Source organism: Bos taurus, chromosome 24, assembly GCF_002263795.3.
Source record: "Bos taurus isolate L1 Dominette 01449 registration number 42190680 breed Hereford chromosome 24, ARS-UCD2.0, whole genome shotgun sequence".
Taxonomy (NCBI): domain Eukaryota; kingdom Metazoa; phylum Chordata; class Mammalia; order Artiodactyla; family Bovidae; genus Bos; species Bos taurus.
The window spans coordinates 7,283,388-7,299,753 of NC_037351.1; the positions used below are offsets into that span (position 1 = coordinate 7,283,388).

General features: G+C 46.3%; 1 protein-coding gene across 1 annotated transcript in view; it reads left to right on the forward strand.

Annotated features, from left to right (window-relative positions):
- Positions 1–12,503: 12,503 nt before the first annotated feature.
- Positions 12,504–16,366, forward strand: part of CD226 (CD226 molecule) — a 91,356-nt gene continuing 87,493 nt past the window's right edge. Inside the window, exon 1 of the mRNA XM_002697693.7 lies at positions 12,504–13,282. The gene's annotated coding sequence lies outside the window, so the exon portion shown is untranslated. The remainder of the gene's footprint in view (positions 13,283–16,366) is intronic.

The window sequence follows — 16,366 nt, forward strand, 5'->3', positions numbered from 1 at the left end:
TATTAAGGTATTATTTGCCCTCGAGTGTTAGCATTTCTTAAAACTGGGAAGGCGGAAAAACCATCGTCTTCAGAGTCTTGTGATTGCAAAGCCAGCAATTCAGAGAGCCTCTGTCACGAAGGAGAGTGAGTAGTTAGCAATTTTTTGCAAATATGAGATTGTGCTAAGGACTTATCATTATTATCCAGGTGTGTCTCAGGAGAGTCGTTGTCAGAATCATTAGGTTCTAGAAAAAGAGAGACTTTTGGATTCGTGCCTGTTGGCAGAGGAGGAGCATTTGGAGCAGCCAGGGCAGGGCTTGTAGAAAAATTCTGAAATGTTTTATGTTGTTCTAATTGGTCCTTTTGTAAAGTTTCATCATCTAATTCATGTTCATGTAATAAGCATTCTGTCTGTTGTCGAATATCAGGAGGGCTAGAATTGCCTTGAAATGGCAGAATTACAGCTTTAATGAGAGTCCACAGGGGCCAGAAATCAACTGGAATATTTTTTCCCCATCTGGCGGCTTGTTCAACATTCTTTTTGACCCAGTGCCAAATTTCTAAATCAAAACTGCCTTCATCAGGGAACCAGGGATGATGGTCAACTATTGTTTGAGGGCAAGCCTCTACTCGTTAGTGCGAAACCGGAAGTCCCTGAACTGTAAACAAATGATGAAGTAAAGTAGAAAAGTGAGGGGGCTTTCCAGCCATTTGATCCATGTCCTTGTACTTACCAGCCTCGATAGGCCCTGAGTCACTCCGTCCGAAGTGCCGCGTGTACCAGGCCCCTGTTCTGGGTGCCACTTGTTGGGGTCCTTTAATGGACCGGAACCTGGTGGTCCGGAGTCGACAATAAGAAAGTGAAAGAAGGAACGAGGCGAATATTCCTTGAGTTACGCAGCTGGCCTTTGCGCTCCAGGGAATCAGCCAGAAATAGAGAGATAGAGAGAGAGAGAGAGAGAAAGGACATGGGGACCCAAGTCTCTGGTGGAACAAGGGTACTTTTTTGAATTCTGTGTGAGTATATATACCATATTACAAGGTAGCTTCTTCAGATAAAGATCAAAAGACCAGACATTACAAGTTACCAAGGAATCAAGGAGCAATAGAGGCCATAAGGCCAAAAGGCAATCCATATCAAAAGAGGATCATAGATAATCCCTTTCATCATATGGAAGCATCCCATCTCTATGATCTCAGTCCTGGGAATGGCTTGCCACTCCTCTTGCTCCTGACAGGAACTGATAAGGAACAGAGGGCTCAACAGAGATAGGAAACACCACACAGGAATCCTACTGTTAAACATTCCATGATAGGTAGCCTTTCCCTTCGCCAGGGGATCTTCCCAACTCAGGGATGGAACCCAGATCTCCCGCATTGCAGGCGGATTCTTTATCAGCTGAGCCACAGGGAAGCCCAAGAACACTGGGGTGGGTAGCCTATCCCTCCTCCAGCAGATCTTCCAGACCCAGGAATGGAACTGGGGTCTTCTGCATTGCAGGCATGACATGCAAAAATTAGTTGGTCCTTGTTTTCATTTATTACAACTGATGAGATTAAATAGGTTTTTACATTTTTCAGTCTGTAGTCCTTCTGATGTGAATTGATGTTCAGCATCCATTGCCTGTTTTATATTGGGACATTTGTGGGATTTTTTTGGTCACTCATATTTAAGTACTTTGCACTTAGAAAATACCCACTGTCACATCCCTCTCCTAATTGTCCCACCTTTGGCTTTACTAGTGTGTTGTTGTTGTTGTGTTAGTCACTCAGGCGTGTCCGACTCTTTGCGACCCCACAGACTGTAGCCTGGGAGGCTTCTCTATCCATGGAATTCTCCAGACAAGAATACTGGAGTGGATTGCCATTCCCTTCTCCAGAGGAACTTCCCAACCCGGGGATTGAACCCTGGTCTCCTGCCTCACAGGCAGATTCTTTACCATTTGAGCTACAGGGAAGTGTAATTTTTGCCAAGTCAGAGTTTTAAGTTTTTATGTAGGAAAAACTGTCACATTTTCCCTGGCTTTGGCATTATGTGTGTGTGTGTGTGTGTGGTTTAGTCGCTGTCAATATATATATTGTTTAATTGCCAAGTCATATCTGATTCTTTTGCAACCCCATCAACTATAGCCCACCAGGCTCCTCTGTGCATGGGATTATCCCAGGCAAGAATACTGGAGTGGGTAGCCATTTCCTTCTCCAGGGGATCTTCCCAACCCACGGATTGAACCCACATTTCTTGCTTTGGCAAGTGAATTCTCTACCACTGAGCCTCCAGGGAAGCCCTATATATATATATATATATATATATATATTAATATGTGTATCTTAATATATTTTACATATATACATATTATATATGTATGTAATCTCAAAACCAAAATTCTGTCTTCACTCTCAGGCTAATAAAACTTTTTCTCCCATTTTTAGAATGTGTTCTCTATTCAAATTATCAATATATTTGAAGTGTCAGCTGCTGTGAGAGCTGAGTGCACGGGTCAGGGTTCTTAGTTCTAACTTTCCAAAATGCTTCCGTCTTAAGTTGAGAAGGAAACAACTTGAAAGGACAGGGGACGTGGAACAGGCCACAGAGTGAATGGGATGAGTTGCGGGGAGCCGGCTCCATGCCGTGGTACCGGCCACAGTCCCCCAGGACCGCCCCCCCGTAGGCCTGGAAGACACCCTTGCAGCTGTCGCTTGGCACCGGCCCCGCCACCGCCTGCATGGGGACAGCCAGCTCCCCGCTGCCGGCAGAGCCTGTGCGCTGCTGCCCAGGGCACGGGTGGGGCTGCAGCCCTGCGGCCCTCAGGGGCCCTGGGGCGGTGCTGATATCCTGCTTTGAATCCTCAAGCTTTGGAGTCCAATTCTGATGAAATAAATGTATGGGCGGAGCCTATGTCTGCATCCGGAGGCAAGCTGTGCGGGCCCTCAGGTGGACGTGGCGGGGCAGTCCTACTACCTGGGGGTGGCAGACGTCCATGGGCAGGGGTGGCAGCCAACTTTTCAGCTTTTCCCAGTAGCTAGGCACTTTCTCTAACACCGGACAGTAGACAATGTATTCCTCCCCGCCCGGCCCTGCCCCACCCCGTGCGGAAATCTCACAGTTGTCATGTGCTGAAAATCTGCTGTTCTGTTTTCTTAAACTCCAAATGTGCTTAGTCACTCAGTCGTGTCTGACGCTTTGTGATTCCATGGACTGTAGCCTGCCAGGCACCTCTGTCCATGGGATTCTCCAGGCAAGAATACTGGAGTGGGTTGCCATGCCCTCCTGCAGGGGATCTCCCCAACCCAGGGACTGAACCTAGGTCTCCCACATTGCAGGTGGATTCTTTACCGTCTGAGCCACCAGGGAAAAGTGGAAGTGAAAGTCGCTTAGGCGTGTACGACTCTTTGCGACCCTATAGACTATACAGTCCATGGAATTCTCCAGGCCAGAATACTGGAGTGGGTAGCCTTTCCCTTCTCCAGGGGATCTTCCCAACCCTGGGATTGAACCCAGGTCTCCCACATTGCAGGCAGATTCTTTTACCACCTGAGCCACACCAAGGAAGCAAACCCCAATTAATTCTGGGTTTATTGAAAAGAGGCTGACAACCTGACCTGCAGAGCCATCATCCACTGTCTACTCATTTCTAAAAAATCATTTTCCCTGTGACCTAAATACATTTTGTTTGATGCCACTTAATTATAAGAACGGAGAAGGCGATGGCACCCCACTCCAGTACTCTTGCCTGGAAAATCCCATGGACGGGGGAGCCTGGTGGGCTGCAGTCCATGGGGTTGCAAAGAGTCAGACATGACTGAGTGACTTCCCTTTTACTTTTCACTTTCACGCAATGGAGAAGGAAATGGCAACCCACTCCAGTGTTCTTGCCTGGAGAATCCCAGGGACGGGGGAGCCTGGTGGGCTGCCATCTATGGGGTCACACAGAGTCGGACACGACTGAAGTGACTTAGTAGTAGTAGTAATTATGAGAAAGGGCTTCCCTGGTGGCTTGGTGGTAAAGAATCCTCCCACAATGCAGGAGATCTGGGTTCAATCCCTGGGTTGGGAAGATCCCCTGGAGGAGGGCATGGTGATCCACTTCGGTATTCTAGCCTGGAGAGTCCCCAGGGTCAGAGGAGCCTGGCGGGCTACAGTCCATAGGGTCGCATAGAGTCAGACATGACTGAGCGACTAACACTTTTACTTTACTTTTCAATTACAAGAAAACATTTTACACGTATGTGGACCATCTACCCAATCCTGACCAACTGAAACATTGGGTGTCATAGGAAATGAGATGTTAGCATTGAAAGGATGGTGAGCCATTTGTCTAAGACAAAGAAAGCCCCTTTAGTGATGTAAGAGAGTATTCCACGTCCCGCAGGTGCTGGGAATATCCAGGAGGGCAGGGCCCCCTCCTCCTACGTGAGGCCTCGTCCCTTTGCCCAGCATCCTTCTGCAGGAGATGGAAGGGCTTCTTACTCGAGCTGAGCTTCAGCCACAGAGCAGCTTACTTCTTTCATTCGCTCCCTCGTTAATCAGAGGGAACTCTGATGAAACAGTTGTAGACTGGCTTCCTGCAGGGTTTGCTGCTTATTATGACTTCAAGCCTGATGGAGGCAGAATGGCGATGCCTGTGTAGGTATCCTTGCTGTTTCTTGGCTGAAGGAATGCAGCAGAACCCCCTCCTGTCCCAAGAGAGGGACATTTCTTTTGCAGTTGTTGAAAGGATCCTGGTTTCTATTCAGAGCTGCTCTCTGGGCCGCATGAGGTCACTAGACCATCTTCAGTTTGCAGTTGTTGAAAGGACCCTGGTTTCTATTCAGAGCTGCTCTCTGGGCCGCATGAGATCACTAGACCATCTTCATTTTTCAAGTTAGCAGCACCTTTAGGCCCAGTGAGTGAAGTGAAGCGAAAGTCACTCAGTCATGTCTGACTTTGCAACCCCATGGACAGGGGATTGCAGAGTCAGACACAACTGAGTGATAACACCACCACCTCCACCGGCAGTGGGAGGAGGGTGTTGGTGTAAGGAGGCATCGAGGGCAGGCCCCACACACCTTCTTGGCTGCAGTATCTGCCAGCATCACACACTCATCACTGTGTCACAGACACCAGGAGGAGCCTGTGGAGGAGGTCATGAGTGTTCTTTTCCGAACAGCTGAACTGAATCTCGACCCCTGAACATCTCTAGTTCTTCAGGTCTGCCTCTGAATTCTCAATTCTAATAGAGTAAAACCTTTTCACATTGTTGTTTTATCATGCATTTTAATATCTGGTAGTGCACGGTGACCTCACTCCATTTTTCTTCTTATTAAAAGTGCACTTTGCTCTTAGGCATTTAAACAAAGCTCTTACTCATCGAGAAATGTTTGTTATATGAACATCCATACATACCAACCACACCGAGTGCTGACGAAAAGTTCCCCGACTGCCTCCCATGGCCTTTGCCATCTCATGAGTCAGCGAGGCTTTCACAGTCTCTCCCAGCCCGACCTGCTCAAGAATATAAAAGATTTTAAAATTCCAGATAAATTGAAACATTTCTGATATATTTTCCCAAGATTGGTTCTTGCCATGGAGGAACATAGGATGCTACCTTCATTTATTCAAGACTTATATGTTATTTCCTTCAATAGAATTCACAGATTTTGTATAATTACTACAGATTCTTGAGGAACATTCATATATATTCATACATACATATGTATATGCATAGACTTGCATATATATGTTCATTTTGCTGCTCTTTTGGTATGATATAAAGTAAAGCTGATGAGCCTTATGAAATCTTTTTGCTAGACATATCATTTATTCTTTTCTCAGTTCCTTTTTTTTGTTTGATTTCTGTGGTGTTCTCCACATACATTGTTGATCATCTGCAAATAATAGTGTATTTAAAATAATACAACATTTACAATTTTTTATTCTTTTTTTAAAAACTTAGAACATCAGTGAAAACTTCCATGGGGAGGGAGGAGGGAGGAGGGTTCAGGATGGGGAACACATGTATACCTGTGGCGGATTCATTTTGATATTTGGCAAAACTAATACAATAAAAAATAAATAAATAAATAAATAAAAATAAAAAAAATAAAAAATTATCTGTCTACTTTCCACCTTAATAAATACATTAAAAAAAAAAAAAACTTCCAGAGCAGTGCCAAATAGTGGCATTTGATAGCAGTCATCCTCATCTTGGGAATTTAATTATGATCCTTCTATGTCTTACCATCAAGTTCACCATGTGTTTCTAATCAGGCTTCTTTATTATGCTAATCATATTCCAAAATTATTCTGAGTTTTTATCAGGAAAAGATGTGCCTTTTGGGCATTTGCTGGATTCAGTTCAGTAGCGCAGTAGTGTCTGACTCTTTGTGACCCCATGAAGCGAAGCATGCCAGGCCTCCCTGTCCATCATCAACTCCTGGTGTTCACACAGACTCACGTCCATCGAGTCAGTGATGCCATCCAGCCATCTCATCCTCTGTCGTCCCCTTCTCCTCCTGTCCTCAATCGCTCCCAGCATCAGAGTCTTTTCCAATGAGTCAACTCTTCACATGAGGTGGCCAAAGTATTGGAGTTTCAGCTTTAGCATCAGTCCTTCCAAAGAAATCCCAGGGCTGATCTCCTTTAGGATGGACTCCTTTTGGATCTCCTTGCAGTCCAAGGGACTCTCAAGAGTCTTCTCCAACATCACAGTTCAAAAGCATCAATTCTTCGGCGCTCATCTTTCTTCACAGTCCAACTCTCACATCCATACATGACCACTGGAAAAACCGTAGCCTTGACTATGTAGACAGACCTTTTTTGGCAAAGTAATGTCTCTACTTTTTAATATGCTATCTAGGTCGGCCATAACTTTTCTTCCAAGGAGTAAGCGTCTTTTAATTTCACAGCTGCAGTCACCATCTGCAGTGATTTTGGAGCCCCCAAAATAAAGTCTGACAGTGTTTCCACTGTTTCCCCGTCTATTTCCCATGAAGTGATGGGACCAGATGCCATGATCTTTGTTTTCTGAACTCTCCATTTTCACTTTCATCAAGAGGCTTTTTAGTTCCTCTTCACTTTCTGCCATAAGGGTGGTGTCATCTGCATATCTGAGGTTATTGATATTTCTCCCGGCAATCTTGATTCCAGCTTGTGCTTCTTCTAGCCCAGCATTTCTCATGATGTACTCTGTATAGAAGTTAAATAAGCAGGGTGGCAATATACAGCCTTGACATATTTCTTTTCCTATTTGTAACCAGTCTGTTGTTCCATGCCCAGTTCTAACTGTTGCTTCCTGACCTGCATAGAGGTTTCTCAACAGGCAAGTCAGGTGGTCTGGTATTCCCATCTCTTTCAGAATTTCCCACAGTTTATTGTGATCCACAGAGTCCAAGGCTTTGGCGTAGTCAATAAAGCAGAAATAGATGTTTTTCTGGAACTCTCTTGCTTTTTCCATGACCCAGCGGATGTTGGCAGTTTGATCTCTTGTTCCTATGCCTTTTCTAAAACCAGCTTGAACATCTGGAAGTTCACGATTCAGGTATTGCTGAAGCCTGGCTTGGAGAATTTTGAGCATTACTTTACTAGCGTGTGAGATGAGAGCAATTGTGCGTTAGCTTGAGCATTCTTTGGCATTGCTTTTCTTTGGAATTGGAATGAAAACTGACCTTTTCCAGTCCTGTGGCCACTGCTGAGTTTTCCAGATTTGCTGGCATATTGAGTGCAGCACTTTCACAGCATCATCTTTCAGGAATTGAAATAGCTCCACTGGAATTCCATCACCTCCACTAGCTTTGTTTGTAGTGATGCTTTCTAAGGCCCATTTGACTTCACATTCCAGGATGTCTGGCTCTAGGTGAGTGATCACACCATCATGATTATCTTGGTCGTGAAGATCTTTTTTGTATAGTTCTTCTGTGTATTCTTGCCACCTCTTCTTAATATCTTCTGCTTCTGTTAGGTCCATACCATTTCTGTCCTTTATTGAGCCCATCTTTGCATGAAATGTTCCCTTGGAATCTCTAATTTTCTTGAAGAGATCTCTAGTCTTTCCTATTCTCTTGTTTTCCTCTATTTCTTTGCACTGATCTCTGAGGAAGGCTTTCTTATCGCTTCTTGCTATTCTTTGGAACTCTGCATTCAGATGCTTATATCTTTCCTTTTCTCCTTTGCTTTTGGCTTCTCTTCTTTTCACAGCTATTTGTAAGGTCTCCCTAGAGAGCCATTTTGCTTTTTTGCATTTCTTTTCCATGGGGATGGTCTTGCTCCCTGTCTCCTGTACAGTGTCACCAACCTCAGTCCATAGTTCATCAGGCACTCTATCTATCAGATCTAGGCCCTTAAATCTATTTCTCACTTCCACTGTATAATCATAAGGGACTTGATTTAGGTCATACCTGAATGGTCTAGTGGTTTTCCCTACCTTCTTCAATTTAAGTCTGAATTTGGCAGTAAGGAGTTCATGATCTGAGCCACAGTCAGCTCCTGGTCTTGTTTTTGCTGACTGTATAGAGCTTCTGCATCTTTGGCTGCAAAGAATATAATCAATCTGATTTCGGTGTTGACCATATGTTGATGTCCATGTGTAGAGTCTTCTCTTGAGTTGTTGGAAGAGGGTGTTTGCTATGACCAGGGTGTTCTCTTGGCAAAATTCTATTAACCTTTGCCCTGCTTCATTCCGTATTCCAAGGCCAAATTTGCATGTTATTCCAGGTGTTTCTTGACTTCCTACTTCTGCATTCCAGTCCCCTATAATGAAAAGGACATCTTTTTTGGGTGTTAGTTCTAAAAGGTCTTGTAGGTCTTCATAGAACCGTTCAACTTCAGCTTCTTCAGCGTTACTGGTTGTGGCATAGACTTGGATTACTGTGATATTGAATGGTTTGCCTTGGAAACGAATAGAGATCATTCCATCGTTTTTGAGATTGCATCCAAGTATTGCATTTCGGACTCTTTTGTTGATCATGATGGCCACTCCATTTCTTCTAAGGGATTCCTGCCCGCAGTCATAGATATAATGGTCATCTGAGTTAAATTCACCCATTCCAGCCCATTTTAGTTCGCTGATTCCTAGAATGTTGATGTTTACTCTTGCCATCTCCTGTTTGACCACTTCCAATTTGCCTTGATTCATGGACCCAACATTCCAGGTTCCTATGCAATATTGCTCTTTACAGCATCAGACCTTGCTCCTCACCAGTCACATCCACAACTGGGTATTGTTTGTGCTTTGGCTCCATCCCTTCATTCTTTCTGGAGTTATTTCTCCACTGATCTCCAGTAGCATACTGGGCACCTACAGACCTGGGGAGTTCCTCTTTCAGTATCCTATCATTTTGCCTTTTCATACTGTTCATGGGGTTCTCAAGGCAAGAATACTGAAGTGGTTTGCCATTCCCTTCTCCAGTGGACCACATTCTGTCAGACCTCTCCACCAAGACCTGGCCGTCTTGGGTGGCCCCACAGGGCATGGCTTAGTTTCATTGAGTTAGACAAGACTGTGGTCCTAGTGTGATTAGATTGACTAGTTTTCTGTGATTATGGTTTCAGTGTGTCTGCCCTCTGATGCCCTCTTGCAATGCCTACTTTCTTACTTGGGTTTCTTTTGCCTTGGACGTGGGGTATCTCTTCACAGCTGCTCCTTACCTTGGACGAGGGGTATCTCCCCACCGCCGCCCCTCCCGACCTTGAGGCGTTTTCTCATGTTAACCATAATTTTCATTATTTATTGAGAACCCAAAACATTTGTCCCATGGTTTCTCTTGCTTTCTGTGTTCAGTTCATTGCTTCCTCATGGGCCCATTCTTTTAGTTCCCGTATCCCCAGACACTAGAGACTGGTCCAGATGCAGGTTCCATCACTGGTGGGAGTTCTTCCCAAGTGGTACTGTATTTCCTTCTGCCACATCACGTCAGGAGTCCCTTCCTGTCTGGGTGGACCATTTTAGTGAGATTAGGGTTGATCAGGGAGAAGGCAATGGCACCCTACTCCAGTACTCTTGCCTGGAGAATCCCATGGATGGAGGAGCCTGGTAGGCTGTGGTCCATGGGGTCGGGAAGAGTCTGACACAACTGAGCGACTTCACTTTCACTTTTCACTTTCACTCATTGGAGAAGGAAATTGCAACCCACTCCAGTGTTCTTGCCTGGAGAATCCAGGGACGGTGGAGCCTGGTGGGCTGCTGTCTATGGGGTCGCAGAGTCGGACATGACTGACGTGACTTAGCAGCAGCAGCAGGGTTGATCAGAGGGCTCAGGTGTTGTCAGTCAAGAGTATATGTCGTTATAAAACCCCCACTCACCTTTTGCCTAATGGCTTTAGCATCTAGTGACAATTGTCTCAAGCTATTACTTTAATAGTGTTGAAAAGCAGTGATTTGAAAAGATCTATTATTGTTTTTTTCCACTCAGTAGCTGAATTTTTCTTCAGAGAGAAATGCAGGTCACTCTGAAATGCAATTTGTATAGCAAAGGCATTTGTTAAAACTTACCACTTGTTAGAACGACAAGTCGGTGCCCTGACCACCTTTGAGGAAGAAGTAGGTGGCAGGTGAGATAGTGCTCTATGCAGAGATGTGAGGATTTTAGCTGTGCTTTCTACTTCTGTCAACAAATGGTAACGTTAAAGAGTCTTTTGACTTTTAAACTGTTGAAGAAGTCCTTAATAAGAGTCAATGAAACCACTGGAGGGAAGACTTTTTCTCATCTCTATCCTGACCCTCTGCTCTTCCTCATCTTGACAGCAGCGTGCCGGGGGGAACACTTAGAACTACCATTGTCTGGGGGTGTCAGGCAGTTTCATTTGCGCAGGATGCTGTTATTGTCTGTTTTGGATTCATTATTGATCATGTGCTCTTTTAACGTTTCCCCTGCTTGCTGAGTAAGACCTTGCTGGGGAGACCGTTGTTGCTTTCCTGGGGCCAAGACACTGAGATGCCAGTGTCCCCACAGGAGCAGATATAAAGCTGATGGTTAGATTCTGGCTAGATTCCGAAAGCCCCAAGAAGAAGCCAAAGAGGATCCTACAGAGATGCAATAGAAACTGCCTCCGCTCCTCCTTCCTTAGTAATAGCAATATATGTATTATGATACGCGTGATGATGACATGCATGTGTTTGCAGGTGGATGAAAACTTAGGACGTGAGTATAGAAGAGTAATCGTGGAAAAGCCCCTAACCTGTGTGAATCTGGATTTTGTGTGGAAGAATGAATTTGCAAGCCTAAGACCCAAGAGATGTAAATAAATAGCACCTACCGTTACAACAGGCTCTGATAGTTGGCACGACGTGAATCATCTTGGTAGATGGGGATGGTTCTGGGTGCTGTTTGCGGTTCAGTTCAGGCCTATTGTGTCATTTTGAGAAAGGATTGGCCCCAAACTGCAAAGTTTGTCTTTGGGTTGGTTCTGAAAAATCAGTGTGCATTTTGGCCTGAGGCTTCTTCTTCTTCTTCTTTTTTTTGTTTTATTCATTGGAGAAATAGAAAGATGAGACAAAAGGAAAAAATAAAAATCACACCTTGGAATCGGGACAGATTCCAGATTGTAGTTAGATCACATGTTGTGAAATCTAACAGAAGTCATCACTTCACCCACCCACAACACGTTTTGATTTGATGGGACACCCACCACGTGCTGGGCACCGTGCCAGGCCCTGTGGATACGGCGCTGGACAAGAGCTCATCTTCACCTTGAAGGGGTTTGGTTAGGTATCATAAGAAATTCAGCAGCTAAATGGGCCATTGCAAAGGATGTGGTATGTGTTTCGGTCAGGATGTGCCTAGGATTCTCAGGAAATTCAAAGGAAGAACACCTCTCTGTCTTGGGGGGTGTGCTCAGGGAGAGGACTCTAAAAGGGACGTCTAAGCTGAGACCTGCTGGGTGGAAGAAGAACAAGGGAAGTCACAGCAAAGTAACCTCTGCCCTTCAGAATATGTTCCCCAAATTATCAGCCGTTAGGAGGATCAGGAATGGAGGAAGGGAGTGAGCAAATTTTCAAGACATGCGCCTCGAAAAAAAACAGCCGAGTTCAAGTGTGTCTGCCCTTGTAAGTCAGCGAGAAGTTGGATCTTCTTTTTGAGGATGGTGCGGCATTGAAGGGAGGACAAGAGTCAGGCAGGTGCTTTGGGAAGCTTCCTTTGTCCCACAACAACGTGCTCGAAAGACACTTGTGTAATAAAAGGCAGCACTTCAAGGTCTTTTGCACGCTTTCAGGCATCCATGTGCTCTGCAGAAGAGGCCAGCCTGAGGCTGCGACCCACTGTTCAACCCTGGGGCCAGGTCATGCCTTCTCTTTTGTTTGATGCCACGTTTTCTCGCCAGTATTTCCACAAACTGCATGAACTGAGCCTCAGCCACAAACCCTGTGTGTTGGTTTAACCTCCATCCCTTACTAAGTCAAAAGCATGGATAAAATTAACTCTGCTGTCCTCTGGAACAACCTAGAAACTGTTGTGTGTCTGAAACAAAGAAGCTGATAGATTTGTGGGGAAGGTTCTTAGGAAACCACCAACCTGTGTGCTTTCTGTGTCAGAGAGTCAGAGAGGCAGAAAACAAAACCGAGAAGGGTATCTGGGAGGCAGCGCTCAGATCTGGGCAGAGATAAGCTTCCTGGGCCTCAGAGACTTCTGCCTCTGAAGTGCTTTGATTGGCAGGAAAACGAATGGGGAAGAAAAGGCAAAGTAACCAATTTCAGGTTTTTTCTTTTTGAGCGTGTAGTTTCAGTTCAGAGTTAGAACACTGACGGTGAAAGTGCATCCTTTCAAACTGTAGACGCTTACTGGGGGAAAGAGAAGGGACCAAAGTATATCTGACTTGGGAATGAGTCTGAGTGGCTGAAACAGTAGAGATGCTCCCAGAGAGAAGCAGGGCTGCTTGTTGATTGGTTTGAATCCTCCCGGGTGAAATGTCAGTGATTTAACTTCAGCTCTGACCTGAGGGAGCCCTAGTGTGAAGGGGGCGTGGGACCAGGAGGCTCTGGGACAAACCAAGCCCCAGCTGCCCCCAAGACACACCCCCAGGGAATGAGCGGGGTGGGGAGATGGCCTTGACTGAGAGGGAGTGAGGCCAGGAGGCCCCGATAAACAGGAAGCCCTTACCGGAGATGCACACCGGGAAGAGGACTCAGAACGAGCCGAGCCCTTGCGTCTCCAGGTTGGTGGTAACCTTCTAGAGGAAGGTTGGATGTGGTCGAACTCACGCTTTCAAACTTAATACTGATCAGGGAGAGGGGGGCTGTGGATCCAGAAGGATGACCAGCGGGGAAAACAGGCAAGTTGCTGCGGGGAAGAGCTGTGACTGACTCCAGGACGACCATTCCCACAAGCATGTAAGTTTAATGATGGGCATAGTTTAGTAAAAGGGTGTCGCTCAAAGTCCTTTTTCTGTCTGTTCCTGGGAAGGTCCGATAGTTTGGATCTTGAGAATAAGAAAACTGGGCCTTTTTACCAGTGTTGGGCTGCCTGGCTTAACCTGGTGATGGTGGTTTTGTTACTAAGTCATGTCCAGCTCTTTGCGACCCTGTGGACTATAGCCCACCAGGCTCCTCTGTCCAGGGGCATCCTCCAGGCAAGAATGTGGGGGTGGGTTGCCATTCCCTTGTCCAGGGGATCTTCCCCACTCAGGATCAAACCCCAGTGTCCTGCTTTGCAGGCAGATTCTCTATCAACTGAGCTACCAGGGAAGGCCTCTGGCTTAACCTACCTGCCATCAAGAAAGCCTGAGTGAGGATAACTTAGTCATAAAGGTTTGATCTCCAGGTGTAAATAACCCTAGGCAAGGGATGGCAAACTTCTGCGAAGGGCCGGAGAGTCAACACTTTGGGCTCTGGAGGCCGTGTGCTGTTCGGTACATTTCCTCATATGGCAGGAAACAGCCGAACGGGCATGTCTGAGTTCCCGCTGAGCTGTCTCCAGAGATAGGACAGTGGGCTGGCTTGTTCTGGGGGATCCCGAAGCAAAGTCTCTGCCTTGAATGGAAGCAAGTTTCCATGGCCCCTCAGAGGCAGCAGAACCTGTCAGAGGGAGGTCTGTGACTGGCCACCAGGCCCTGGTGGGAAAGGTTCTTTTAAGGAGACTCAGTGAAGCAGGAGCAGCCCCTGGACCCTGCTGCTCCCCTGATAGGCTGCGAGCAGGAGCCTCTGAGCAGCCAGGACCCCCAGCCACAGGCCCCGTCAGCTCTCCCTCTGAACACTGGGGAGAGGACAGAGCTTGAGTGGTCTTGACCCGCCCGCCTTGCCGCATTGTTCTCAGGGCTTAGCTCAGGCTTTCTGTTCCACAGCCCTCGGCTCCCGGGCATGTGGGTCGTTGTCCAGGCTGGGAGGAGGAGGTGGGAGCAGGGATGGGCTTCCGGACGCACCAGGAGTCTCCGCAGGAGACCTGGAGGGCGGACTTGGGGAACCGAGGAGAGAGCAGGATCCTCCCAGTCTCACCGGCACTTGGAAAAGCAGAACGCCTCATAGAGAGCAGAGCAGTGCAGCTGAGGAGGTGGGGAGCGTCTGTGAGGATGGCCAAGGGAGGGGCACCCAGCCCAGGCAGGACATGTGGCGGGCATCAGCCCTGTGCGTTGAAGTCACACTTCTGCAGATTGCAGAGATGCGGTCAACGGTAGAGAAGTCAAGGAATGTGTTGATGAATGCCATCGTTGAGAATGGGCTCTTTTTTACACAGATGGCTCTATTAGGAAAAATCCTCAAGCCCAAATCCCTTCATAAATCATGCAAAAAAAAAAAAAAAAAGGCTGCCTGCACAGCAAAAAATAGATCCTGCACAGCTTCTGTTTGTCTTCAGCTGGATGTTGATCAATAGGGCACATCCTTAGCAAAGGTGTTGCAGCTGAACCTTATCTCCAGCCCCATGTCTTTCTGCACCTTTAATTCACGTCTGTGACCTCTAGGCCCCTTGAGTGTAGACGCTTCAGAATGCAAGTGCCCTCTACTCTCTTCACCTGTTAGTAAGTTGGCCTCGGATGCCTTGGGAATGAAGGGGTTACTACAAGTTTTTGTTCATGCACACCCCTTTCCCGGTCAGCCTCCTGCATTCCCCAGTCCTCACTCCCTGGGCGAGGAGGTTCACTGAGGGTCTTTCTGTCTTTCTGATGTGAAGTGTAGATCATTTCCTTGATTCTTCTTGGATCTACTCAGGCCCCACTTGCCTTCTCCACCTCCAGCCCCCAAATCTGTCATAGTTCTCAGTGGAATGGCTCCAATTAGTCATGATATCCCTGTGGTGTGGGAGAAACCAATCCCCAAACCAGAACAGGTTTTTGTTAGGAGTCGGGAGAGGAAGATGGGCAATGCTCGGCTCTCTTTCTAAGAATTTAAAGCAGACACTTAAGATTGTTGTCTTAAGTGCCTCCAACAGATTCCACTTAGAATCGTATCAGAAGGTCTTTGAGGGCAAACAGCCTCATCCTGTCTCTCTGCACAGTCTAATCTCTTGTCATTTTCTGTCTCCATCTGCCCTCAATGGCTTCAGCTGCAGTGATTTTTTACATTTCCTCCTGGAGCTGGGATTCTTTATGCCATCAATACATGTCCCAGGAATCATGCTTGGTGCTGGAGCAACAGTGGTAAAATAGCTGCCAAGTCTGAACTCCTCTCTGGATGTCATTTAAGACCCTTTGGATCCAGACGCAACTTCATTTGTGTCCCTTCCCACCCCTCTAGGCTGTAGTCACATCATTCCTGAAAATGCCCCGTGTTATGCACCTTTATCTCCTCTTTCCATTTCTCTCTGTCTTTTTTAATGATATCATTCACATTTTTCTTTGGCTGTGCTTGTGAAATCTTAGTTCCCCGACCAGGGATTGAACCCAGGCCCCATCGGTGAAAGCGTCCAGTGCTAACCACCGGACTACCAGGGCATTCCCTCCTCTTCCCATTTCTCTACTTGGAAAGTCTCATTCAGGTGGAAAAGCCCAGGAAGAGGTGCAGCTTTCCTATGAAATCTTCCCCAAATCTGATAGAATGAATTTGTTCCTCTTTGGGATGTCGTAAAACTCGGTCATACAACTTGAATAGAAATGATTTAGTTTTGTTATCATAAATTGCTCCTTGTATCTGTCTGATACGATGTGCTATACATGACTGGAAGGCAGAGACCATTCTTGTGTCTCCAGGACCTAATCAGGGTCCCTGAGACAGGGCTCAGTAAAATTTTTTATCAAATTACTTACAAAACAAAGATGACAGTTGCCTCATCGGACTAGGTCACAAAACAGAGAGGAAAGGTTTTGGAAAACAGAGTGCTCTGTAGACATAAGAAAGCACTGTGCAGTATTCTACAGACACGTTAGAGTTTTGTTCTGATGATCGTTACCTTTTTTTTTTTTTAAATAATTTTGTTTATTATGTTTGGCTGTGCTGGGTCTTCACTGCTGTGCCGGGACTTCCTCTAGGTGTGGCGGGCTGGTG